Genomic DNA, 27,950 nt, shown 5'->3' with positions numbered 1-27,950 from the left:
TATAAATTTAATATTGTTTACTATACATTTGCTATACATTTAATATTATTTTTGAAAAGGATTTTTATCATTACAAATGAAATCTTAATCAGTCAATAATTAGTAGCATATATTGTGAAGAGCTTTTGCAAGAGATGCAGTTCACCTACTATTAGCAATCGGCTTCTATAAATTAATTATGCCAAGCAGCTTCATTGGGTACTTCCAAATGCTGATATTTGGTGATTGCAGGGAAGTTTTTCCTGCCACAGTGTCATTTCAGAAACCTTTGCAATCTTCTCTCTGTCTTAGTCATTTTTCTCTTTCTTAAATTAGAGATGGGTGGATCAGCCTATTTGAAACTACATTTTAAAAAAATACCGCTTGAAAAATTATATTAGTTTTCACTACATTTTTCACAAAACACATTTTTCTATACATTTTATTTCAAATATGCATTTTAATATTATTATTCTGAGCTGAGAATTGTATCACAGCATTTGGAGATGTTAAAAAACTGGCAGACAACAGTGTTCCAATTGACGTATTTGTCTGAAAAGTGTGGATCAAGTTGGTTCAGATCAAATAAGATCCTGGAGCACCCCTATTTTAAATTCAAATGCCTGTCCTTGAAGGGAAGGTCTTCCATCTCCCTTGGCCTGCAAAGGAAATATACAAACAAGTTTTGGAAATCTGTGAGCCATAGTTTCTTTCTGAAACTGCTGCAGCAGAAAAAGTTCCAGTTGCAGCTATACATAACACAGCCCATTCCCTGAGGAGGTTTCTCAGGAAACTGTTGGAACTTTATTTGCATTTTAAAAGCCACATTGTTCAGATGCACACACAAAAAGAAAAGCTGCTTGCAGAACAACTCATAAAACGATGAGCTGTTCTTCTCCCCTCAGAAATGCCATTCTAAAGGTTGGAATCCATAGACTCACCAAAAGATGCAGGAGAGTGGTTTGCATTTGCTTGTTGCTTTATTAATATAGCAATTTTTACCCAGCACCATGCAAGTTATTTTCTGTAAGTTGACATGAGTTGCTCTGCTATTTTCCCAGGCTTCCTTGGAGTGGTAGAGGGCCAGGGCCCTGCTGGGACGTCTCCTGGCTGTGGGAAGCTGTCGTTTGGCATTTTGGGACAGGATGTAAGAGAAGAGAGAAGGTAAGCTGTGAGTTTGATAAAAATTTAATAAGAAAAAAGAAAATGGGATTCTCTCACCTATGAGCAGTTTGGCATTCACTCTCCATAGCACTTTATCCACACAAAACAATTGAATAGCAGGATCTCAATATTTTTAATCATAATTACTGCTGTTTACGTGTTGCTGTTGTTGCTCTTGTGGTATTGCTGTTGTATTGTTGAACTTGATGGATTCTTAAAGTTGTGTATGTTAGTCTCCCAAGGTCATATTTAATTAGGAGGACAAACACACTGAATTATTATTAATAATAAAGAAAGGCTGTGCTTCCCAACCCCAGAGGCTACATACCAACTATGTCTGTATACCAAAGGATAGAATTCTGAGTGTCGTTTAGCAGTTTTCTTCAGTTTGGAGCATTCTTACATATTGTTTAGCAAACAGCTCCATTCAGCATTTAGTTCCTGATCAGATGGGAGTGTGATGGATAAGTGATACAGTGGTGCCCCGCAAGACGAATGCCTCGCAAGACGAAAAACCCGCAAGATGAAAGGGTTTTTCGGTTTTTGCGACGCTTCGCTAGACGATTTTCCCTATGGGCTTGCTTCGCAAGACGAAAGCCCATAGGGAAATCTCCGGGGACCTCTTTTAAATGCTGGCGGTGGGGAGCAAAGCCTTTCCCCCCCCTCCGGACTTCAGAAGAGGTCCAGGAAGGCCGGCGGGGGCGAAAGGTTTGCTCCTCACCGCCAGCATTTTAAAAGCGGTCCGGGATAGCAGGGAAGCGCTTCCTGCTATCCCGGACGGCTTTTGAAGGCAGGCGGGGGGAGCAAAGACTTTTGCCCCCCGCCCGCCTTCAGAAGAGGTCCAGGACCTCTTCTGAAGGCGGGCGGGGGGCAAAAGTCTTTGTCCCCCCTGCCTGCCTAACCGGGGGCTTTTAAATCGCCCCGGGACTGTCCGGGGCGATTTAAAAGCGCCCGGACGGCTTTTGAAGGCAGGCGGGGGGGAGCAAAGACTTTTGCCCCCCGCCAGCCTTCAGAAGAGGTCCAGGACCTCTTCCGAAGGTGGGCAGGAGGCAAAAGTCTTTGTCCCCCCTGCCTGCCTTTCCGGGAGAGCGGGAAGGCAGCGCTGCCTTTTCCGCTCTCCCGGGAAGGCAGGCAGGGGGGAGCAAAGACTTTTGCCCTTCGCCAGCCTTCAGAAGAGGTCGGGGGACAGACTGTCCCCGGACCTGGTCTGAAGGCGGTTTCCATAGGAACGCATTAATTGATTTTTAATGCATTCCTATGGGAAACCGTGCTTCACAAGACGAAAAACTCGCAAGACGAAAAGACTTGCGGAACGAATTAATTTCGTCTTGCGAGGCACCACTGTATAGCCATTGTACCACAGCTTCACCATGCTGCCAGGACCTGTAGATTAAGGATTCTCACTTGAGTCTGAATCTGGCCCTGTGCTTTTTAGTGTGATCAGAAGCAAAACGGGGAAGAGGTTCTATTTAATAATCGTGTCATGTGTGAGTTGTGATGGGTGCAGCTTGTCTTGCAGGAAGGAGAAAAGTTGCAGCTGTTGAAATTCTTACAGCTCTGCAAAAATGAAAGGGACAGGTCAGGTGCTCATCCTGCAGACATCCACAATAGATCATTTATGAGTATGTGTCTCATTTCACGTAATTTCCAGCAGCACTGAACACTGCAGAAGCATGAATCATTCCCTAAGCTCATTAACAAGTTAGATCTCCAACACATTCTTCAGCTAATTTTCCCTTTCTCCCTAAATCAATAGTGCTCTGCTATGACACAGGCACATTCTGCATAACACAGAGGTGGAGAGTATAGATCCCCCAACCAATGGATCATTGAACCTTAAAGTTTTAATAACTGCTTGGCTGAAGAGTATGAGCAGTTAACTGAGCCTCGGTGAGTCCTTGGTGCTCTTCCTGCTTGCATCCTCCTGAGATGCTGTGATTATTAAAAAGGACCTTGTGACTCCCCCATCTACAGATGGAAAATATGTGGTGGAAGGGAGGCCTCAAGCTGCTGGTGAAAATTAATGAATGAAGACTCCCTTCAATTGACCTTGAGAAAGCTCATTAATTGCGAAAGGAAAAGAAAAAAGAAGGAAAAGAAAGGATAGGAAAAGGTCTTGTAATTATGGTACTGGGAAACATGGGAGTTATTTTGATAATAAAAAGGAACATGGTGCTTGAGAGTAAACACAGAATACTAAAGCATGCATTGTTCCTTAACACTCAACAACTGGTTTGCATTTTTATTTAGTTATTTTACAATTGGTGATTTGGCTCCTGTGGGGTCATTACTATTCCTCTTCTGTTTTCAGTCATATGTGTTTATTCTTCAGGAAGGCCTGATTCTTCATTGTGTCTGCTCATTGCTTGAGCATGTCACTGCCTACAGAACCAACTGCAAGTTTCAGGGGCCTTTGATAGTTCACTCTTTGGTGGGGCCCTGAGTATCTTGACCTGGACATGAGTGGTGGCACAACAGCAAACTAGTCAGCAGTGAGTGGCTGCCATTACATTTCCCAAAGTGCCTCAAAGCAAGGTTAAGTAGGGGGCATTGTGGGAAATTAAATTGGCAGCTGCCCAGTACTAAATTGAGTGCCAGTTCTAAATCATCTGTGTATTGTGTTTTATCTTGCAACTTCTTCCATGTTTTTATTTGTGAACTGCTTTGAGATGACTTTTTTTGCCTAGAAAGCTGGCATAAAAATAGCTGAATAAGTGTCAAAAGAGGAAGTTCTTGTGTTTAACAAAAAGGTGAGCATTTGACCATTGGTTTCTACCTAATTTTGTACTTTCTAGTAAGCATAAACACCCACTATTTACTGGTTTTCTATCAACTGTTCCTCATAAATCACTTCCCATAGTTTCATTCAGAGGATACCTTGTCTAAAAAATATTGTAAGGGAACAATCTGAACTTCCCTCCTGGCCCAGGAGGGCTTGCGTGTGTGTTGCATTGCAGTTGGGGTGGAAGGTGTCAACCAGGACTGGGCCCAGATTAGTCCAGTGTCATCACATGATGGCAACAGGGCCACCTGAGTTTTGCCCACTCCCTGCCCCATGACTTCTGTTGGCCTGAACGTGAAGTGGGCAGGAGGCAGAGCTCCACACTTGGACAGGTGGCAGCTGCGGCAAGGCTGATGGTGGCTGCCACGTCTGGTGGAGAGGCTCATCCACGCTTTCCACACACACCCTCAGCACCACCTGGGTTTGGGTGGCCATACTTGTTAGACTTTCTTCAGGGCCATCTAACACTTCAGAAGTTATATCTCGGAGGAGAGAATCCCTGGCCTGCTATTTGCACACTGCAGCTGCTGCGATAAATGTTCAGCTGTTGGTATCTATTGTAGGAAAATTGTGTTTTCCTAATATAGATTTAATTAAAATCTATACTATTTAATCAAAACAACTAATAATGTCCCAGCTTTTAAATTGGTGGATGTCAGACTACTGCTGATGTAATCAATGAAGTACGCAGAAGGAAGAGTTGTGGGACATAGTCAGGAGGGGCTCTGAACATGTTTTTAAATACTGTATAAGAATTGGGGTGTTATATGTCCCTATTTCTGTCTGCAAAATATTGTAAGGCACACACCACTTTCCTTCTATAATATTTGTGTAATTCTCATTTTGAGAGTCACAAAGCTACAAAGATGTCTGCGAAAGAGACGTGAAAGCTGGCAACATCAACCCTCGCAGACAACTGCAGGACCTGGAGACAGACAGTCAGGTTGTGCATCCGCAGCAGTGACCAGAAGAGGAACAACTGCTGGGGGGAGCACAGAGAAGCAACCGGATGCCTTCATGTGCCCCAGCTACAATAAACCACGTCTCTCTCAGTTTCTACAGCCACAGCAGGCACTGTAACTCTCCCGGGACAGATGGATGCCAACAACAAGGAAAATTCTCATTTTAATCTTAAATAAAGACTCATAGGCCATCAAGGTTTGTTGAACAGAGGTATGGAGCTGAAGTTTCAATACAGAGTTAAAGATTTGATCTCTAGTCTCCCAGGTCCTAGTCCAGCTCTGTAACCACTACACCACACGGCCTCACAGATAACAATGATGCTAAGAGGAGATGGCAGAGGAAAAGGAGAAAGAGAAAGAGGTGGAAGGGAGAACAGCTGGCCAGGAAGTTGCTCAGAAGCAGGAAGGAGTGGAAGTGAAGAGGAAGAAAAGGTTGTGCAGAAGCTCAGAAGATTCCTCTGCTCCACTCTTGGCTTGGAGGAAACACCAGAAAATGTCTCTTATTGGCATCTAGGCCTCTCTAACCCCAACCTTCTCTGAGGCTGGGCACCTGGTATTCAATTTTTAGAAATCACACCTCAGAGGAGGGGCAGAGAGAATCTAAATCTTGGCCCATGATGGCTGGTTCCAGTGAAGGAAATGCATTCCTTGACGTGAGAAGGTCATGTTATCAGTTGGTGCCAGGATGGCAATACTTGTACAATCGTACCTTGGAACCCAAACTCCTTGCAAGTCGAACGCTCCTGTTTGTGAACATTCTTTGGAACCTGAATGTCGGATGCAATTTTCACGGCTTCCTGCAGCCAATCAGAAGCCGTGCCTTTGTTTCCGAACATTTTGGAAGCCGAACAGACTTCCGGAACAGTTTCCGTTTGAATTCTGAGGTAGCACATAAAGATGACTTGGCAGGGGAAGCAGCTGCAGCTCAAGCTGTACCTATGTAGTACAGAACTTCCCTTCTGTCTCCAGCGGTGTTGGAAGGTGCCCTTCTGCTGTGGGAGTGGGGGAAATCCATTTTGTTTGCATTTAAGTGCAAAGTAACCTGATTCACATTTAAACAATAGGTGAACTGAAACCTCAACACATTCTGCAGTGAAGTTCTCCAACAAAAAGTGTGTTTGGAAATACATATATTAGGGGAAAGCGTGCGCACAAATGCATATATTGGTGGAAATGGCATATGCAAATGCATTATATTACATAAAATTGCTTGCAAAAAGGAGAAAGGCACACTAAGATGCATTTTTGTGAGGAGAACTGTTGTTGGCATCTGTCTGTCTCAAGAGGCAATGCAGTGCGCCTCCAGGAGGAAGTCAAACTGCTGTGCTAGCAGCACCAAAGTGGCCTTCCTGAGGCGCAAGCCTGGACAGTGCGCTTAGAGATCCTGGGCTGCCCAGATGACAAGACTACCCCTCTTGGCCTCGCTGAAGTGGTCCCAATGAAAGCAGAGCAATACGTTTGGCACCAGAGTGGCTGCAGGACTGCCACAGGGGCAAGCCGCAAGAACTAAACAAAATGGGAATATAAAGGGGTGTGTGTGAAATTGATAGGTTTTTCCACCCCCAGCAGTGACTGCCATATGTTTTGCCAATTACTATTGTAGGTTCTTAAAGGATCTTTGGTAGACAATATATGAGGGAAAATATATTTTTATTTTAACAGAATAGGAAAACCTCCTCAAACAGCAACAAAAAAACCGCTCAAACAGTAAACCTTAAAACAGCAATAAAAAGCTTCTTACACCAAGAAATAAACAATTCCCCCACCAGACCTTCACCCACATACAACATCAGATCTAGCCCTAGGGAACCTCAGCAGTGTTTGGTCCATCCTCGTCCTCCTTGACTGCGTTGCCCTGCATCATTGGTACCTGCCCCAACCAAGCCGATTAGGGCTCCCAATCTGGGCAATCCAGCTCCAAGGGCAGGAATGCTCCTGCGAGGACTTACAGGAAGGGTTGGCTGTGGAAGGCAAACCTGACACCTCCTTGATTTTTTCCCCACTACACCATATAACTTGTACAATCTAAGGCGGGTGCCTTGGGCGCACTTCAGTGTGGATTAAGCAGACAAATCATGCCACATACAAATGCTACAGAGACACAAATCTGGGATTTGGACAGAAGCACAATTTCCCATGAAGAAGCACCTGTGAACGGGATGCGGATGGCGCTGTGGGTTAAACCACAGAGTCTAGGACTTGCCGATCAGAAGGTCATCGGTTCAAATCCCCGCAACAGGGTGAGCTCCCGTTGCTCGACCCCTGCTCCTGCCAACCTAGCAGTTCAAAAGCACATCATAGTGCAAGTAGATAAATAGGTACCGCTCCGGCGGGAAGGTAAACGACATCTCCATGCGCTGCTCTGGTTCGCCAGAAGCGGCTTAGTCCTGCTGGCCACATTACCCAGAAGCTGTACGCCGGCTCCCTCGGCCAATAAAGTGAGATGAGCGCCACAACCCCAGAGTCGGTCACGACTGGACCTAATGGTCAGGGGTCCCTTTACCTTTACCTTTAGCACCTGTGAACAACATTGATATAAATCAGTTTCCTTCCCTACTTGAAGAGCACCAAAAAGGAGATCCCATCTCCTAAGCAAGAGACTCTTGGGTGCATCCAGACTATAGCCATATCGCCCCTAGTCCAACTTCTTGAGCACTCAGACAATACTCCTCCCAGGGACCGGATACAAAGTTTATCAGGTCCTTGGTTTGGTTTAGAAATCAGTGCAACAGATTGCCCACAATGAGTGATAACTCTTTAGCCACTCTCCAGGGTTATCTGAATTTGTCATAAGGCATCAAATGAATTCAGCCCTGGGTATTTTTTCATTGATTGAAAACAAATCCTTTGCAGATGAAAGGTTTAAAACAAATGGTGCAGTACTCCAACCAAGTGATTTATGACTGCCAGAAGAAAACCCACCATACCAAAAGTACAAGCTAAGGAAATGTTTTATTTCATGTTCTTCGAAATGTCACAAGAAATCATGTCGGGGAGAGAGGGGGCAGAAGGATATAGAACCATTTCATGCCAGCCCTGTCAAATGATCTGTAGTTGCAATGATATGGAAAAAGAGCATAAATTTGCTTCTTGATGAAGATGATTGTACCAAATGTAGCAAAGATAGATGTATATTTGGAAGACTTTTAGAGTATTACTAAAATATTTTCTGTTTGCCAACTTTCTAGCCCTATGTGAAGCAATGTAAAGAAATATAGCTGGCCTTGTGATATTTTAGTGTATCTTTTAATCACAAAATCTTGCACTTATTATCCTGCTATTGTCCTGCTGTCTACTAATTTGCAAACCAAACAGTCATTTTCAAAGTGAAGGTGCAGAACAGCTGTGCTGGCTGGTGCTGATGGGATTGAGTCCATCAACATCTGGAGGGTCATTAGCCTCCTCCTGGGTAGAATGCAGCTCATATGAAGAAGACCTTGATGCCAGTCTTTGCCACAACAAAGTGGTGTTGCACCATGGGCCAGTGGTTGCAATGTCATGGGGTGCATTTCCGTGCCAAATCAGAGCACTTAGAATCACAAATGGTTAGACCCTTACCAGGATCATTCATCTGAAGGTAAGAACTTGATGAGGTATGTGTAGGTGCCTGCAGCAATAGGTTGCTGCCTCGCCTAGAATATTTGGAAGTACTTGCCATGTAATTTGTCCTTAACAGGGTTGTGTGACTCCATGAACTCCTCGCCCCGCCCCACAAAAGGAAATGTAAAGTAGGGCTTTGGGGGGTTAAGATAGGGTACAATACTTGTCTGAGCATAGTGATATGTGGACTTGATCCCATGTCCAAATAGTTCTTCCCACAAGAGCAAATTGTGATCGTATGGAACTAAAGCAAACCTGTTCCTTTTGCAATCCATGGCTCTTTTTCTGCCGGAGGATAGAACAGAGCTGGCTAAGAAACCTAATAACTTTGCCAAGTTAACAAAAGCTAGCATATGTAATCTAGGACCCTTGGCCTAGATAGTGGAGCATCACCACTATAAGAATTCTTAGAGAAAAGACAGACCCAAGTTTTCAGGACTTAGCTCAGAAAATGGAGTTTGAGAAGAAGGCAAAAGAAACACCAAATTAAGAAATCCCTTTTATAGGGTACAAGTTTGAATACTTCCTCAAAAAGAGGGGAGGAATGAAAAGAGGAGATGAATGCAGGATAAAACCCCACATGACTATGTACTCAGGCAGGACCTTCGGGTGGGACTGGGGAAGTTTGGGTGTTCCTAGGCTGTAGTAGGGCTTCCATAGGGCAGGAATGCAGGGTGACGATGTGCAAAGATGGGCACCTAGACATGAACTTCAGGAGAGACATGGGCAGAGTTGAAGTCACCCATGTGCTCTTGAAAGCACATGAAGCATAGGAATATGAGAATACATTTTTTAAAAATGAAAGGCACAAGACATTTCATGGGAAACAACAGTGGTGCAGATGTCAGGATGTTTTCTGAAAGGAGTTCATAGACAATGAGTGAGCAGGTACTGTGGCCAGATGGTTACACTGGCACTTAGGGCTCTCAGTATTGTCAATTAATCATGGTTGGCAGGTGTTGTTCTGATTGCATTTGGGCACAAGGGACATTGGCTTAGCACATCTCGGAGCCTCATTGCTCTGAGGCATTCAGATGCAAGGACACTCTCATCTCCGTCCCAGCAGAGGGGCCTTTATGATGAATTCTGGTCCTGAGAACCAAGCGTCGTTGACATAATCTGCCAGCATGACAAGTGGTAAGGTAGAGATGCTGCGACACAGTGGAGGTGATGTGGAAACAGGAAGATCATACCATGAACACTTTAGAAGATACAAGCCATGTGGGGATCCCTCACCACAGGGAAGCCCTTTTCAGTGCTTTCCCTATAGTAACCATCACATGTATCCTAGCCCTTAATTTCTCTATTTCATATCTGTTATTGCTGGTAAATTTTGAAGGCTTCACCATATTTCTTCCAGTGTTCAGTCCCTTTGAACCATTCACATCATTTTCAAACTGCCACTCATGTCAGCAGGAACTCTAGAAGTTTAATTGGCCGGCAGCAGCAGGAAGCAAAATATCGACAGCTTAGAATGCTGGGGCAACTGCTGCCATCTGCTCTGGTGTCATAAGAATATACCCATAGAGAGATAAAGGAAGATACATTTTCCCTGACAAATGTATTTTTAAAGGCAGCTTTATGAAGCTGCTCAGTGGCTTAGAACATTATATTAATTCTTTGGAGAGCTAGATTAGTGGGTAGAGAACAAGTGAAGCTGTCAGATAAGTGCCATAGATTCATTCATTACACTGGATTGCCATTGGTTGTATGGAAATGCCATTCCCTACCACTATTTGACAATGGCAGAAAAAGTGGTGGTGTGATGTGGAACTAATATAATGGTCATCCAGTGTGGAGATGTCTAGTCTTTATATACAGCACTGGCTTGTGTTAGGATGGCAGATATAACTTCCTGTAATAAAGTTACCCCCACATTCAATCATCAATTACCTTATTCTTTGTTTTGCTTGAGTATGACCTATTCGTGGATTTCCCGATTTCTCTGTGCGAAGTGAAGACGGCAGCTATTTCAGTGAAGGCAAGCACTGTCTCTAGAAGGTAGCAATCTGTTCCCCCACCCTCAGCTATATAGGAATTCTCTCTCATGTCTCCTAGTTGTATTTGGAACATCAATTTCATGATAAAGGGTTTTAGAATTAGAAGAGCCAGTGTCTAAGCACTAGAACGGGAATGCCTTTTTGTGCACTCAGGTTGAAAGCAATGGAAAAGGAGGACAGACCCATTTCTCTGCAGTCAGAGGAGAGAATTCTGTTTGCAAAACCATGTCCTACAACATTAAGATACTGATTCTGCCGTTGTATTAATTCATATATATTTCCTTACATTTAGAACAAAAATGCCATTCCCACCATTTTGGGGGAAGAAGAAGGGAGGTGGTATCTCCCTAGGGGAGAATATTATGGCCTGATGGGCGATCCTCTAAAATTGAGGAACAATACCTTATGTTAATGAAATTTGTCAGCTTTTGCAAATTGCTTTTCTTTGGCTGAAATGTTTCATCGGCTCCTATAGCTTGCTGTTGGTGGCAGAAGCAAGAAGACATTGGTGAATGATAGCTGTGTAGAAAAAGGGTTAGGATGCGGAACTGTCCAAAATTCTGGAAAAACAATTAGATCCCTTCAGCTCTGCCCAGCAACCCTAAATACACTTAGAAGGGAGGGAATCCCATAGGCGTTAGTGGGACTTCTCAGAAAATCTGCATAAGATTGCACTGCATGAAGCATGCTGTTTAAGAAAATGAACACTCAAAGTTTCAGAATTTTGTAGGGTCATGTTGCCTTATTATTTTCTGCATGGCCTTCATGCAGATTTCTAATTTGATAATTTAAGAGCTTCTCCACACAAGATGATCTTCTTGCATGATCTTCTTGCATCTTCTTGCTTTCTGTGTGTAGTTTAGTGTGCCAGCAGGGCCCAGTCTTTGTCAAACACATGGACAAAAGGCATGCGACTTTGGTACTGAGGGATGTGGCTGCCAGGTGTGACCCCAATGTGTGGGCAATGTTCTTGTGGAAACCTCTCTCTTCTCGTTCTCCCTCAGTCTGTGTGCAGTGAAGAACTTCATCTTTACCATTTGCATCTCAGGCCTGGAGGAGATGGAGTCTCTTGATGAATGTAAGACTTATTTCTGCAAGTTGTTCATTTTGAACTGCAGTAGGTCTTTGTATTGTTGAAGTACAGCACTATTCAGGTCTTTGCACTTTTATACCAACACAATAGTAATGTATCATTTAACTCGTTGCACATTTAATTGACTGCAAGCTTTTTCTTCTTCTTTGACTGTGAGTATCAGGCAGAGAATTAAGACTTTTTGTTAGAGAAAATGAAGGAAGGACAAAAGTGTCAATTTGGATCATAGCCTGCTAAGCATATGAGAAACTTAAGAGAGATAGACAGCCACCAGAAGAAATACATAATAGTATCACTCTCAGGTTAATTTCATAGCCAAAGTCCATCCAAAGGGGAGCAAGCTGAAATGGGAATGGAAACAACAAGCCGTTAGGGTAACTGGGAGGCAAACTGGGAAGGAAACCAGCAGCTGAGGACAGAGGTAAAGAGAGGAAGTTGAGACAAGCATATGGGCAGTAAGACTTGGAACAAGACCACAAAAACACAGTCTAGCTGTTGCCAAGGCAATGACTAAAGCTGGCCTAGTACTATTTATACCTGATGCTGGTCATGAGGTTCCAATGGGATGCTTGGAGGTGGAGCCAAGATGGACCCTAAGTGAGTTGTCCTGCAATTTCTTCATTCTCCTTTCTGCAGTCTCAAGTGGCTCACTACAAGGTGAACCAGCACAGGACCAAAAAGCTGATCCCAATAATAAGACAGCAGATTAGCTACTGCTGAACTCCTGAAAACTATTGCAAAAGTTGTAGATCATGCCCAATGTTCCCATTGTGCTATTTAAATACTAAAAAAACAAAACCACTTTCATGTTACTTTGATGGATGCATAAAACTTTTATTGTATTTTTCGACCAACCAAAATTGAAGTTTTAATATTAGGCCACTTTTCCACTGTCATTTCTTGCAAAGTCAATTAAACACAATAGTTGCTGCATCCCTTTGATCATAAAAACATCTATTTGCCCTTCTTTATTTTAATACATTTGAATATAAATGAATAATTGAAGTGAAATTGAAGTTTGTGTTGAATTGCCCTGGGGTAGCTGATTTCCCCTCGCCTCCATCAAATAGATTTCCTTAATAGCCTTCCTGGGAAGTATGTAACAAACTTATTATGGACTGTGTTGAAGGAAATACAGGCTAAGATATATAAATCCTGTTATAATCTAGGAATCAGATGCTCCTGTTTCATCTACATTGGAGTGTGTGCTCTAATTTTTATTACCATTTTTTTAAATCTTCTGATGAAAATGTAAAAAGAGAAAATACCCTTTATACTCAATGAACCATTAAATAAGTAGAAATCATTTTGAAGATTTTTCAGGATTCTTAATTATCATAATATGCATATACTGACCTTGGCTAATATTCTAGTTAGAAGTCATTAAAATTCTTATTTGATGTTCAAGAACTGTTAGTCCCAGACAATACAAGATGTAGAGTAGGTAAAGCTGGTCCAGCTTCCGTTAATAAAAGAGAATGAAATAGTTTGAACCTCAGAAGGCAAAAGAAACAATACAGTGATAAATTAGTCTAAATCTGAGCATACATTGCTGATTAAGTTCATTAACAATGTAAATATTGTGCTCATTAGTGTCCTACCCAGCAGCACTTTACAAGGTCAAAGAACAGTTGACAATGACACAGGAAGAAATGATATCCTTAAAAAAAATCCATTTTATTTTGTTAAACCACAGAGAATAGCAAAGTATTTGTCCCCAGGCACATTCAGTTTTCTTGGAAGTCACTACAGCTACCAGGAAAGATCTTGAGCATTGCTGAAAGCTGACCATCACATGCTCTGTATAATTATCTCCAAAAGCATATACATACTGTCTTTTATTTGTAGGATTTTCAGAATTGTTATTACACATATTTCATATAAGTTGTTTCGGATCCTATCATTATTCTGCACTGTTTCCATTTAAAGGTTCCACCAGTCTCTGAGGGTCCATACAGGCCCATCACTCTTTTGGGGGAATTGCCATTGCCAGTTCAAACTTCATGATGCATTTCACCCTGTGCCTTTGGTCCATCCCTCACATCATTTGGGGTAAACATTACATCAAGGGTATGCCCTGCCCAATAGATTGGACTGATGGCAATTTAGACAGCCCCATAGCTGTCATTGATATGGGAGATTTGCAGTCAAACTTAACAATGCTAGTTAGTATGTGAAGGGGTTAAGGACCACAGAGTTCTAAATTGCTAGAGTGGGCTCAGTGATCCCCTCTTCTGAGAGGAAGGAAGGCTTACTTCCTGTTCCTTTCTCTCTGTGTGTTCTCATGCAGCAAGCACAAAGGCAGACATTCCTCAAAATATCTCTCTGCCTGAGACATGTGTCTGAGGCTTCCCTTGCATGACTGTAAGTAAAGTATATTTTAAACTTACTTCAGTGTGTGGTCTGTTTCTCTGCAGCTGGAGTAAAGGGGATAGTTGCCTCAAGTAGCCAGAACACATTACAAGAATGTTTAAAAGCCTATTCCTATGCTTCTCTAAATCTGCCTAATGATGGGATTTAAACTCTGCTGCCTGGGTTCTTTATGTGCAAGCCCTGCATTTTAAAAACAAGCACCAGCTGTTTTTCTATTTATTTATTTTTTGCTAAACACTCTTCCCCCCCTTGGGTTTGTAGAGGATTAAATATAATTGATACATCATCTTATCAATAATCTTCAATGGAGGCCATAAAGTCCTGTACTAGCCCAAGGAAAATCACCATGTGGATGCTGATGCAACTCAGAACTGTTGTCCTGGGATTGTCTAAGACTACACCAGAGACAACCTCAGTCATGGATGCCACTGGGCAACAGGAGGTGGGGTTGATAGAACAGCAGCAGCCCAGTCTTCCTCTCTGGCCCAACACTGGGCTAAAGCCACCCCAAAATGAAGAGATGGTGCTTCAATGGACAATAGCAACAGCCCTCCTTGACTTTCTGGTGCTGTCCAAATCACCCAGATGGGCCCAGCTGAGTTAAGTCAGGGCCACTCAGCTCACCCATCTAAGTCTCAGCAATACATGCCAAGTCAGCCCCCTCATCCAAAATCATATTGTACAACAACAACAAATCCGTTTATTGTGAGGACCATGCCTGTGCACAAAAATCATCACTACAATAGTTAAAAATATTAAAATTCATTACATACTATGCCAACAAAACCTTCTTCCCACAAAATAGAAAAGGAGGGAAAACGAGCAGCGAGTTAAACAGACGATGAAGGGGTCTTTACATTGTCGTCCATAAATCTTTCCCTGGCTTTCATGGCCTTCATCACAAAGACCGCTACCACATGGGTAATGTGTGGGTTTGCATCAATTAACAAAAATTTTACTCTATCTTCAGGACTAGTTATAGAGTTGAGTATAATTTGCAGCAATGCGTCTCTAAAGCCCGAGTAAATGGGGCAATAGAGGAAGTAATGTGTAAGATCCTCTTTAATTTTCATAAGGCAAGGACATAAACGATGTTCTACTGGGGTTTTTGGGTATCTACCGGTCAGATAAGCAGTTGGCAATGTTTGAAACCATGCCATAGTGAAAGCTCTCCGAAGGGTGGGATCAGTGATCTCCACCAAGTAGTTGGCACAGATTTTGACTGCTTTTACTTGGGGGAACCAGTAGGAAAACCCAGAGTTTTTTATCTTGGTGGTGTCCAAAATGGCATCTTTTTCAAAGATCCATTCCCGAACTTTATCAGGGCTCCACAATTTGAGAGTATTAAACTCAGGTAGGTTGTATCTAGATAGAATGTCTAGTAGGCTTTTATGCCAAGTGTTGTTATTTTGTAATGATACAAATGCTACAATTGTAAATATACATGGTCTTAGTATGGACTGATCCAGCATTCAATAAGAGCATCACCAGACCAGAGGTCTCAACATATAAGTTACCAGTAACTTCTGGAGGAATTGGATTTCTAGTTGGCCTCCCATCCAGGTCCTGACCAGATCCAGACCTGCACAGAATCAAGAAACTGGTCACATCATATACCCTACATGCCTCCTGCATGATTTCAGCCTATTTCTAGAATTTGGAGTGTATATCAGATTGGTTGTCTTCCTGGCCATTTTTGGTTGGGGAGGATTGTGATAATGATCAGATAGTGATGACAGTACAGATCCAGTGCCGAAATGGGGATGAGCTAGTAATGGGGATGTGGAGGGAAATAGAAAATTGAAGGAGATGAAACTAACGGGAGGAGATGGTAGGACAGATGAAAATTTAAATACGGGTTGCTCCTGTTCCCTCCCAGAATATGCTGCCTATAAAGTTTTATGTGTAAAAACACACAAAAGATAATGTTAGGGCAGAAATCATTTGCAACTTGGAAGTATCTAAGGGTTAGGCTTACATCTTAGACCGGATTGCACAGGATTGTGTGGCTGAAATTTGGGTCAGAGATATGCAAAGGAAGTTACCTTTCTAAATGAAAAGCAGAGAAAGGAAACAGCACTCCACACAGCTGACACCTTGCCCACCTGCATCATTCCAGAATAATGACACTGAAACTATGCTAAGCACTGAAGATCTATGCATGGAAATTAATAAGTAAATGCCTTCATTTTATCACAATGGCAGTTGGGAGTTTTAGAAGCCAGTCGTCCATTAGTCAGTTTTGTTAATGACTTTGCTTATCCTTTTAATCATGTGCAGCACATTGACTGAGCTCCATGTAGTTCAAAGTGCCTTTCAGATGCCTGAGCAGCATCTAGGTAGTGTGTGAAACTTCTCAGAGTATGAACAATACAGAGCTAGATCGGTATTCTACATACTGTGTAAGGTTGATCCATGTTTATGTGAAATCTTCAAAAGGAGACACATTTGCCAAGAAAAATTACATTCCCTGTGGAATGAACTGTCTGCTTTATGGCTACTTCCTAGTCATCTTCTGCATCAATTATCAATTATGTCTCAATTAGCAATAATCATAATTCATGATTGAGTGAAAACATCCCTGCATTTTTTAAATAAAAAAATAAGAGAATGTCAGAGAAAAAGCCTGAAAAATTAATGTTCAATCATGGCCCTCTTCCAGTATCCCTTGGTAGCATAAGAACCACTGCAATGTACCTCCCTCTTCTACTCCCAAGAAATGTCAGAGGCCATGCCAATGTGAAAGTAGCCCATCCTTTGTTGCCTCAGTTTCTAGGAGGGCTGGCAGTGGTGGTGTTAGAAGCCACTGCACAAGATTCTTCTATGTAATCCAGAAATTGTAAGGTTGACCAAATTGTGTTGGAAGGAGGCACAAGGCAGCAGCTCTTGCAGGTTCAACCTCTGGCATCTCCAGGTAAGGCTGAGAGGGACTCCCTGTCTGAAGTCTTGGAGAGTCACAGCTACTCAGTCCTGAACTACAACGCTAATAGGAAGCTTCCTATTTATTCCCATATGTGAATTGTCTCTGTTGCTTGATGTGGGCATTCGGGGGAAAAGCAGTGAGCACCACACTCAGGTTCCAAGAAAAATTGTGAGGTGGTAGAATGCTTTAGAGTGATGCGGGTGGCGCTGTGGGTAAAACCTCAGTGCCTAGGACTTGCCGATCGTATGGTTGGCAGTTCGAATCCCCGGGCGGGGTGAGCTCCCATCTTTCGGTCCCAGCTCCTGCCCACCTAGCAGTTCGAAAGCACCCCTAAGTGCAAGTAGATAAATAGGTACCACTTTATAGTGGGAAGGTAAACGGCGTTTCCGTGTGCTGCGCTGGTGCTGGCTCGCCAGAGCAGCTTTGTCACGCTGGCCACGTGACCCGGAGGTGTCTGCGGACAGCGCTGGCTCCTGGCCTCTAGAGTGAGATGAGTGCACAACCCTAGAGTCGGACACAACTGGCCCGTATGGGCAGGGGTACCTTTACCTTTGCCTAGAATGCTTTAAATGAATAAAAGCCGCCTTCTTTTGTGGGAGGTTTTAATGTTGGATAACATTTTGAAAAATGATGCCCCCTACCTGTGTTCTGAAATGACTGCCATCCACTCAACTATCTCCTGGTTCTACTCCCTCCTGCTCCATGTGGAGACAATTCCCACAACATTTCCACCAGTCTCTGAACTAGTGGGGGACTCGGGGCAGAGAAGAAAACCTACACTTTTAATGTGAGGCAACTTTTTTAAAAAGGTAACACCTTTTTCTTACTTTAATTCAGATGCTCTGATGGTGCAAGTGATGACAGAACTGCAATGAGAGGTGCCCACTGAATGAGCCTCTCCACCCCATGCCTTCCTTGGAATACTTATGTCATATTGTAACATCATTTCAAAGGCACTGCTGGGAGAAAAGGGATGGTGAACAGCAGAAGAACAGCTGTGTTAAGAAAGTTTATTTTAAAAGGCAATGTTGCCACAACATTATTGGTAAGCTTGCCTACACACCCCCACACATTGTTCCCTCCACCCAATTTCTTTTTCTTTTTCATTCTGCAGCTTCCCACTTTTGGGTTAGGTTTCAATTAATTTTCATGCTCCATTGAAAACAGTGGGCTTTTCTTCAAAGTAAATATGCTCAGGATTGCAAGGCTAGGCAAAGTTAGACTGAGAGCAATATCCAACTGAGGGAATTTATTTTTAACACAATAAATAAAATAAGAGAATACATAAAGCTTTTTTAAAAAAGCAGAAGCTGAAACATCGCTACTCATTAACCCATGACACTTCCTCAGAAGCAATCTAGAGAAATCAGAAAAACAAAGCAAAACAAATAGCAACACAAAGCACACGACTCCCTGTGTACTCAACTAGCAGTACCAGCATAATGACTGTTTGTTTATTATAAACATAGACCACACTTGATCATATCAGATTTCAGGGCAGCATGCAAAGCACAAGAGCATCCAAGACAGTAGTAAATGTGGCAGTTGCTGTTGTTAAGCAAAGTGTTTTGTCCCTGGCCACAGCTGTGTGGATTGGTTAGTTCAACATTCCACTCCTCTGCTTTCATTTCACTCACCCAGGGCAGGCTCTGTTGGGCAGCCGACTTTTGCGGCCAGAGGACATGCGCCATGGCCTTGTTGGCACTGGATGAGGTGAGTGAAAACACAGATTCAAGCAAACAAATCAGGAGGGTCAAAACAGACTGTGTAAGAAAAGACGCTGCTAATAATGACATTATTAACACATTTCAGTAGCATTTATCAAAGAAAGCTAGAGATACAACTCTTTCACAAATCTGCGCAATAATGTTGCCTATTCCAGTAGTGTATTTAGTAATGATTATTATTTACCTAGACTCATTATGATGCATTTGTTCCTTCAAAAAAAGCATTTTCAGATATTTAACTACACATTACATAGAAATATGTCTCTTCTTTTGGGAAGAAGTAAGAGAATGCAGCTTGGAGAACCACAAGGAGTGGAGACTTAATCATTTGCTGACTAAGTGCTTTTCTTAAATAATTCCTCAAACTACTTACTCTGATTTGGTGGTATTTTTTATTTAGAAAAATCCCTAGTACCAAAGGTGCAAAACCCAAATTGTGCACTAAAACTTTTGTTTTATGTAGCTGCCTGCCTGGAGATCGAAGCCTTGCCAGCCCTCCCTTCCCCTCCCCTTTTTTTCCATTTTTGTGCAGGCTTGATTTTAAAGAGTTGGTGGTTTAGGTTGTAGATGTATCAATTCTACCTTTTAAACACAATTCGCCTGTACAGGTGTTACTTGCCAAGCCAAATGCAACACACCAACTGTTCACTGTGGCCAGCCAATTGCTTGACACTCCTCTCTTTTTGCAGGCCCAGGTGGAAGGGCTGCCATCCATGGGTTGTGGTCTGACAGAACAGAAGTAGGACGGGTATCATGTACAACATGACCTCAATTAAATGATGAGAGGACTGAGGAGAAAGAAGCTCAAAGCCTTATGAAAGAGAGAGTTTTAATGCTAACGTCTTTGGGCAAAGATTCACCTTAATTTTCTCTTAATGTTGTCCAACATACATGGCCTTGGGTGCCATAATAATTGAAATGGTGAGCTGGTGTTTGTGTGTGTGTAACTTTCTGTGTAGAAGTAAAAGCCCAAACAGTGTCAGACAGACAGCAACTAATGGCAATGCCCTATGGAAAGTTTAATTATAATCCTATTTCACATTCATGCAGCATTTTTAAAGTGACTGGAAAGGAATTTATTTTCAACCATAATTGTGCCCCTTTTGTCTGGAATGGTAAGGAAATTAGCATAGAGAGAGTTCGGTCAAAAAGATTCTGTAAATAGAAAGAGAAGGTTTGGATAGCTGCAGGCATTTTGACTTCTTTTGAACAGTTTGTTCTCAAGATGCAAATTAACCAGAGGAATATTTAACTTTGTATATTAATTGTTGGTTTCTCTACCCTCCCCCACCCCATGTATGTATAATTTCATTAGGATTCAATTTAAGGAAATAATAAATCCTCTGTAGTGCTAGAATAAATTCAGAAGGCTCTACCAGTATTACTGAAATGTACTTTCCTCATCCTCTCTCATCATATAGAAAGGAAACAAAACTAGATGCATTGACATGCTCTGATATAATGATATGTCCCTAAAGACACTTGTGGTGGAAGCATCTAACACATCAAATGGTGAGAAATCAACATTATATAATTGTGGGCTTAAATGCAGTGTAGTGCCCCATGTGATGGTACAGAAATATATTACTGTGTTACTGTATGTGGAAGAGATAATTTATTTTTAATGTGTGCTGTATAATTTTGGACATTGACAGTGCAAGCCTATATCTGTCTTCTCAGATATGAATCCCAGTGAGTTGAATAGAATTTGCTCCCAGGAAAGTGGTGTAGGATCCGGTTGTTGGCACTTTTCTGTCTCGAGAAACAATGGAGTAAGCTTCTGGGGGCGAAGTCAGACTGCTGGAAAACCATAGCACCTGTGCAGCTGTAGAGACCAGTAACTCATAACTGCTGCCTCCCACATTGCTTTTGTTTCATTAACAGCCCCAAAGTAACCTTCCCGGGGCACAAGCTTGGGCAGTGTGTATGGAAGTCCTGGCTGCCCAGATGACAAGACCCTCCTCTCAGCCTCACTGATGTGGTACAAAGCAGAGCAATAAATTTGGCACCAGCTTGGCTGCAGGAGAAGCCAGAAGGAGGAGTACAAGATGCGGTAGGATCATGGCATTAATGTGTGGCTTGCAATGCACTATTCCGCATCACCATCACATCAGGTTAAATATTGTCTCCACTGTTCTCCTATCATTCATGTTGCCTGTCTACAGAGGGCAATAATTAGCAATCAAATAAAAGAACCTGTTAAGGCTGGGCATAGTGCATGAAAGAGTGGTGATCAAAATGGGACTATCTGCACTACAGCCTCTTTTGTGTCTTGGGAAATAGCAGCTACACCAGTTTAATTTTAAGCATGGCTCATCTTCTTAAATGGCGAGCAGATTCTGGCCTTTTCTGTGTGGTTTGGGCAATGCTCCTATTTCTCTGGGGACACAGGTGGCGCTGTGGGTTAATGCCTCAGCGCCTAGGACTTGCCGATCGAAAGGTCGGCGGTTCGAATCCCTGCGGCGGGGTGCGCTCCCGCTGCTCGGTCCCAGCGCCTGCCAACCTAGCAGTTCGAAAGCACCTCCGGGTGCAAGTAGATAAATAGGGACCGCTTACCAGCGGGAAGGTAAACGGCGTTTCCGTGTGCGGCTCTGGCTCGCCAGAGCAGCGATGTCACGCTGGCCACGTGACCCGGAAGTGTCTCCGGACAGCGCTGGCCCCTGGCCTCTTGAGTGAGATGGGCGCACACCCCCAGAGTCTGTCAAGACTGGCCCGTACGGGCAGGGGTACCTTTACCTTTACCTTACCTATTTCTCTGCAGTGGGTATGTTAAATGTGTTGGGCTTGCCTGAGATGACATTAACACCGTATGTCCTTCCCCGGCACAAAGCCATTTTAAAATTTCTAGGTCACATTGGAAGAGTCCACAACATGGTTTTTTCCATACCAGCATTGTCCTATTGGGTGGGTGTGTCGCTGCCTGCTTCTCCTATGTGGCCTGGAGCCATTCTGCCATTGGTGCAGTAGCATGGGAAAGACACGCACTACAGCATTGCCTATTGTGGAAGACACACTGAAAAAGCATTTGGAATCTCTGAAATATTATGTACACTGATGTCCAATTACCGGAGAAACATGGAGGGAAATACACTTTTTTATTTATCAAATAGTTCTGTGAAGTACAGATATTGTCTACTCGAACCTTTCCTGAACATTATGTGTATCATAAAATTCCAAAGGATTCCTTTTTACCAAATATATTGAAGTAATGTGAAGCAATAAAGCACACTTGTTATATATAGGCTGTGTGTCTCCGCAAGACTTCTTTATATGATCACACCTATCACATTTTCCATTTACTTTAAAGTAAACCTTAGACCTAATACAGGTGTTAAGAACCCCAAGGGGATAATGTATTTCAAATGTGGATACAGAGAAATAAAATGTGTTACAGAGGAATGTTTCTTTTCACAGAGTGCATTTATAGCGCTGACTTATAGGGATACATTTCATTCAGATATCATTATGACCCTCACTCTCTGCTTCAGAATTCTTAGCTGAAAGGCAAAACAACAGAAGAGAGGGCAAGGGAGAGTCTCTTAGCCTCCATTTTTAAAGGTACACCATTCTATTGCACCATGGTGGTACAGGGGGCAGTTTATCAACTGTAGGTTCAGAAGGAAAATGTTCCACCTTTTCATTCAAGCTTAATGCACAAATATTACTTTCAACCCTGATCTTGTATCCACCTAGCCCTGACTGTCCCCCTCTTCCAATTTTCAACAGAAAATGTTTATTTTGGTTGGGTAGACATTTTTTTCCTGGAAAGCACAACCATCTTCTTATGATGCTGTTTGGTGCCATTGCCCCCCCCCCCCCAGCTTTGGCACCGTTTCATTCATTCATTTTACTGCCCTTCATCCATAGATCTTAGGATGGTTAACAACATAGGAATACAACATAAAACCACAAAATACATAATTAAACCAAGAATGGGAACAAAACAAAACAAAAACGCCACTGTTTCTTTCTCTGTTGTGGCTCAATCATGCAATAAGGGATGACATACTTAGGGGATGATGTTACAACACTACAATAGGCAAGCAGAATTAACTACATGAAAATGTCACTGGGGATGAGAGCAATGCATTCTGGACTTGTCACATAGGTGAACCCACTCAATCAAAGATCCTGCAATGAATAGAATGGCTTCACAATTCTATGCAGCAAATCAGATATGGCTATGTGATGGTGTTGTGTAAAGGCAGTTGAACCTGAAACCAATTTCAATGAATAAGCACAACATTTTTTGCAAGAAGTGCTTAAGAATCATCAGTAAAAGTGTGTGATTTTCAACAATACTTAAAATGATAATGAAAATCTTTGATTTGTTGTGGTTAAGTTCTATATCTACCTGCTATCATCAAATCAATCACATGTTGTTGCTTAACAGAATGGATGTGTTTGTTGTTGTTTTGACCATCATGGTCATATCAACTACAGAAAAATGATGATGATACAGTGATATAATATTGAAGAACAGCATTGACCAAAATATGTATTTACAATAAAATATATCAAAATACTACTACTATACTATATATAAGGGATGCGGGTGGTGCTGTGGTCTAAACCACAGAGCCTAGGGCTTGCCGATCAGAAGGTCAGCGGTTCGAATCCCCACGACGGAGTGAACTCCCGTTGCTCGGTCCCTGCTCCTGCCCACCTAGCAGTTCAAAAGCACATCAAGTGCAAGTAGATAAATAGGTACTGCTCCTATGGGAAGGTCAAAGGCGTTTCCTTGCGCTGCTCTGGTTCACCAGAAGCAGCTTAGTCATGCTGGCTGCAATCAAACAACGGCTTGTTTCTCCAGCTGTACTTACCTTGTGCCATTATAGTTTAGTGAGTGTTTGGGGGGGGGGACAAAACAACAAAAACAAACTATGCTCAAGAAAAGGTTTTTGGTTTCCATGCCATATCAGGTCATTGTTAAATCAAGTTTAACAGGTTACAGTTCATTGGTAGTAAACAAACAATACTTAAGCTGCTAGACAGGGTTAACCTTGGTTTAATAAAGTTAACTATGGCTTGCTGTTGTGTGCAAACTAGGCCATTTAGAAAAATGAATCAATATACACAATTGTCAAAGCAATCCCCATAATGAATTTTCCGGAGAGCTTCAGTCTGTAGCACCCCCATAATTTACCCCTTTACCATATTCCTTTGTATATATCATATTTATCACCTCTTATCCATTTCATTCCTCTGCTATTCTCAGGTTTGCTAATTTAGAGGCTTTTACAATATGAACAATGAGAGTATCCATACATCTAATGTTTTGTCATTACAGCTCTATTAATTAGACTCATTAGATATGAATGACTATTGTTTGTTCAGCATCATTTCAGGGAAAGTTAGGCAAAGAGGTGATTAAAAACTGGCGAGAATATCACAAATGGCAGTGAGCAAATACATAATGAACATTGCACTAATTGGATTAATCATGAACAAGACTGTTTCTGTGGCATTAGCATGCTTCAAGTAGCTTATAAAAGTGCCCTGACTGATTTGTAACCAGATATGAAGTTTGCCAAGACCTTTAACATGGATAAATTTGGCATTGTGCTTTCCGCTGCTGAGAAGGCTTCCTCCCCCTTTTATTCTCAACGAATCTGAAAAATGTCTGGGTATTAAAACATAACTGCCAACCTTTTCATTATCTCCTTATTTTTCAGGGCTCCCCTGCTACAACCCAGGCTCTTAAACTGAATTTGATACAGTGGTCACATTTTGCAAGATGATGTCAAGGCAAGAAGTACTATAGATGTTGTACTTCTAACAGCCTGCGTTTATATATGTTTGAAAATTATCCACTACCACATCTTGTCTGGCTGTCTTCTGGCTATAACAAGTAGCATGGGAACAAACTGACGGCTTTCCAATTCAACGAAACAAAAGACTGTCAGTTTTCATTTGGGCTCCATGGACCATCTATTTGACCTATTCTAATTCATCCTCAAGCTAGCACATTTGTTGTTATTCCCTATATGAAGTTTGCCAGCATTTCATCATACGGTTATACAGACGGGGTAATTCTGGAGGTAGTTGCTTGCTCCCTGTTGAGGAAACACCTGCCTTCATTTCTGCACCTGAGGGCCTCAGTCTCCCCTTTTGCTCCAAAAAAATCTGATCTATGAAAAGCATAAAATTCGCAAAGGTCCCTTCTGCTTGTGTCTGGACATTGCGCTTCTCATGATCTCATTTCATGTTTCATTGTCCCTGTTTTTTGTTTGTTGGCTGGTTTTCCTTTCCTTGGCAGACCTTTACAGTCTGTCCGTTTCTTTTAACCTGAGTGGGAACAGGAAACAAATGAGGCAGCCCCAGAGAACCTCATAACCACACACACACACAAAACTACCCTACACAGGATAGCCAGAATTGAGCTTCAGATATGTACATTTCCTCTCCACATGCGTGGGTATATCATCCACACAATCTAGCATTTAAGTAGTTATTATTACTATTCTTCTTCTTTCATCAATTACAGTGGCCAAGTCATGGGCCCAGTTTGTGTGTTACACTAAGATAAACCATGGCTTAACACAAACATGGGGTTTCCAAGATTGAGGAAGCAATGGCCACTTTGCTCCCCCTGTGGTAGCTCTGCTCTGCTGAGCTAAGCCATGGCTTATGATTTTGCTTTCTCCAGACAAACCATGAGCAGACAAGCCAGGATTTGCTCCTCTTGTCCTTTCTACATATTGACTATATTGGCCGCTTTTAACTGTATTGGTCAACTTGATGTTTTTATTATATTTCGCTCTTATAATGTATAAACTTCTCTGAGTTTTTTTCCTACGGAGAACTGAATGATAATAATAAGGCTTTAAATGGTTGTTGCCATCCTACTCCTCTTACTACTGGGTCATACTACATTATTGAGCAATAATATTTTATGGCAGAATGCTTCCTGCCAGCACCCCTGAGTCCAAGTGGTTATGCATTTCAGTTTGCTAATATGCGCACTGCTTTTAAGCAGCAGTCATCGCAAGGATGCAGGATTGATCTGCATCTGAAAAAAAGCCTAAGATAAGTATTTTGCTATTTTGAATGCACCAGTTTATGTTTTTTGGGTCTAGATCCTCCAGAGAGCTTTAAAATAAAGAAATAGTTCCTCATTAAGTTGAGTTTGCTTCTCTTGTTTTTTAAAGTAAAAACTGTTTTCCTGTTGATGTTTTACATTAATATTTTAGTTATTTTATGAATTTTTATGATGGCCTTGGGTAACACTATATACATATTCTGTATATAACTAAATAAAATAAAATATTGTTTGCCAGGTGCGGGCCAGAACTTAACATGCTCCCACCAATCTCTAAGGAGTGCTTGATGACTTCTTTATTTTGTGGAAACACAAAGGAATATATTTTATTTTTTTAGTTTTATTTTGGTAAACTTACATGTGCAACTATTGCTCAACAAAGGGAAGTCAACATTCCTATTGTGTTATCCCAATATTAGGGCAGTTTCTAAGCAACAATCCAGGTTATGGCAAAGATTTTGTTTCTTAACGCCATCAACTCAAGAAATGGTTTGTACCCTGTAGTATTCATGGCAGAATGTTAATTATGTAAATAATAATAATAATTAATGGAAGAGTGTTTTATGAGATTTGACCCTGTAGCTTCCATTTATCTATAGTGTGGAACACCAGGGAACACACAATTCTCAGGTGAGCATATTCTTTTCCCTGGGTTCTTTCAGAAAGCAGATATTTCTCCTGTTCCTGCCATTAACTCTTTCTTTCCCTTGTTCCAAGGTACAGCTCTACAGCAACGATGGCAATTGCTCCTGTCCTCCAGAGTAATTTTGGCAGGTTTTCTGGAGGGAGGAATTGGGCGCCTATTGTTGCCGGAACTGCTTTTGTCCCTGTGAATTCATATCTTTCACATATATCCATGGAATCTGGAGTATTCTTCTTGGGATCTCTAGTGGTGCTGATTACACACCACAGGCCTTATTGCAATAGACTTAATTACTTCGCTTGCATTGGGTAATTTTAATTTAAATGACCCATAAATGCCAATGTGAATCCTTGCTCCAGGGAATTAGCAACGATCACAATGTTGTTATAATTAATTTGCCAAAAAAGTGACTTAAGGAATAAAAAGGCTTCTGCTGATACAAAAGCATAGAAGAGTAAAATGATTAATGCAGTATTTACACAATATAAAAGCTACTAACCCCATGTTGCCTGGACCATACTTAGTTCAGCTGCCATATGAAGGTAAGAATAGAGGCTAGAAAAGTGGAGAAGTGCCTAGTGTAGAAATATGAAGACAGAGTCTCAGAGAAACAGCTTAGCTATAGAGTGGCTGACAAAAACCAGGAAGCGGGACAGTTGACATGCAAAACACTAGTTGTTCCAAATTCAGAGGGTTATGCAAGGAACAAAGAAATGAGAGAGCTGGACTGTGGGGAGTTCCTTTCATGACTAGAATGAAAACAGAGAAGTGAAAAACAGGATATTCACTGTAACATTGTGGCACATCGTCACCACTAGGGTTTATTCATTTATTTCATTTCAACAATTAGTATACCGCTTTAATCATAGTTATTTCTTAGTGGTTGGAGAACCAAAAGGATTAGTGGGCAATTTATCTGCAGAGAACCTAATGAGATCGTGGGGGCTTATAGTTGGAGAGTGTTACATCTTAGCCATATCATGAGCTGTACTTGTGCCAGTGGAAGCCAAAGAGGTACATCACTATAATAGAGATGAATTATATGATTCTTCCTTGACACTCTGATTCACACACTGCAAATGTGGTATTCCTCTCCCCAGAACCATGACATTTTTGTCAGAAAATCACATAAAAACTCCAATGTGAGGATTGGGACTCTGTCAGCACGGAATATTTGCATAACTATATGCAAAATTACAGACCCTTTTGGCTTTGAGTTTCTGCCTTTTTGTAGCAAAATGAACTTCAGTCCATCAAACCTTTACTTATTAATGTCTTTTTTTTCCCACAGGAAAAAAGAATGCAATACAATTGCTTCCTCCCCCTAGTCTTCATAATGAGCTGAACAAATGTTTGAAAACATAACAAATGATGAGTGGACGGCATGACTTGAAAAGGAAAGAAATAATAGTGAGGGGCTACAATAGAATGTTAGTTATGTACCTTTGCACCATTTAATTTTAAAAGAAATATTATGGAGAATCAAGTTATTCAGCAGAACCAAATACCCTTAAAAATGCATGTGATGGAATAATCAGAGGGCAAACTACATCTCTTCCAACTCAAATAAATGGAGTATCTTATTACTAAGCCTAAAATTATGGACAAATTGCTATCTCATTTGGATCACTGTTCCAGAAATGGAATGAAACAAAAGAAGTC

General features: G+C 41.8%; 1 protein-coding gene and 1 long non-coding RNA gene across 2 annotated transcripts in view; both read left to right on the top strand.

Moving 5' to 3' along the window:
* The window catches only part of LOC309368757 (uncharacterized protein), a gene marked incomplete at its 3' end in the record, with an annotated part of 324,407 nt that overhangs the window by 54,801 nt on the left and 241,656 nt on the right, over positions 1-27,950 (top strand). The gene's annotated exons all lie outside the window — the stretch shown is intronic.
* Positions 950-27,825, top strand: LOC309367745. The gene is made up of 5 exons (XR_014167314.1): positions 950-1,143; positions 11,492-11,565; positions 17,714-17,921; positions 26,369-26,406; positions 27,580-27,825. It is a non-coding gene; the product is annotated as an uncharacterized lncRNA (long non-coding RNA).

The sequence above is a fragment of the Podarcis melisellensis genome, assembly GCF_964234715.1.
Source record: "Podarcis melisellensis genome assembly, chromosome: 4".
Lineage (NCBI taxonomy): Eukaryota > Metazoa > Chordata > Lepidosauria > Squamata > Lacertidae > Podarcis > Podarcis melisellensis.
Note: the sequence above shows the minus strand (reverse complement) of the source record. Positions and strands in the feature narration are given on the sequence as shown.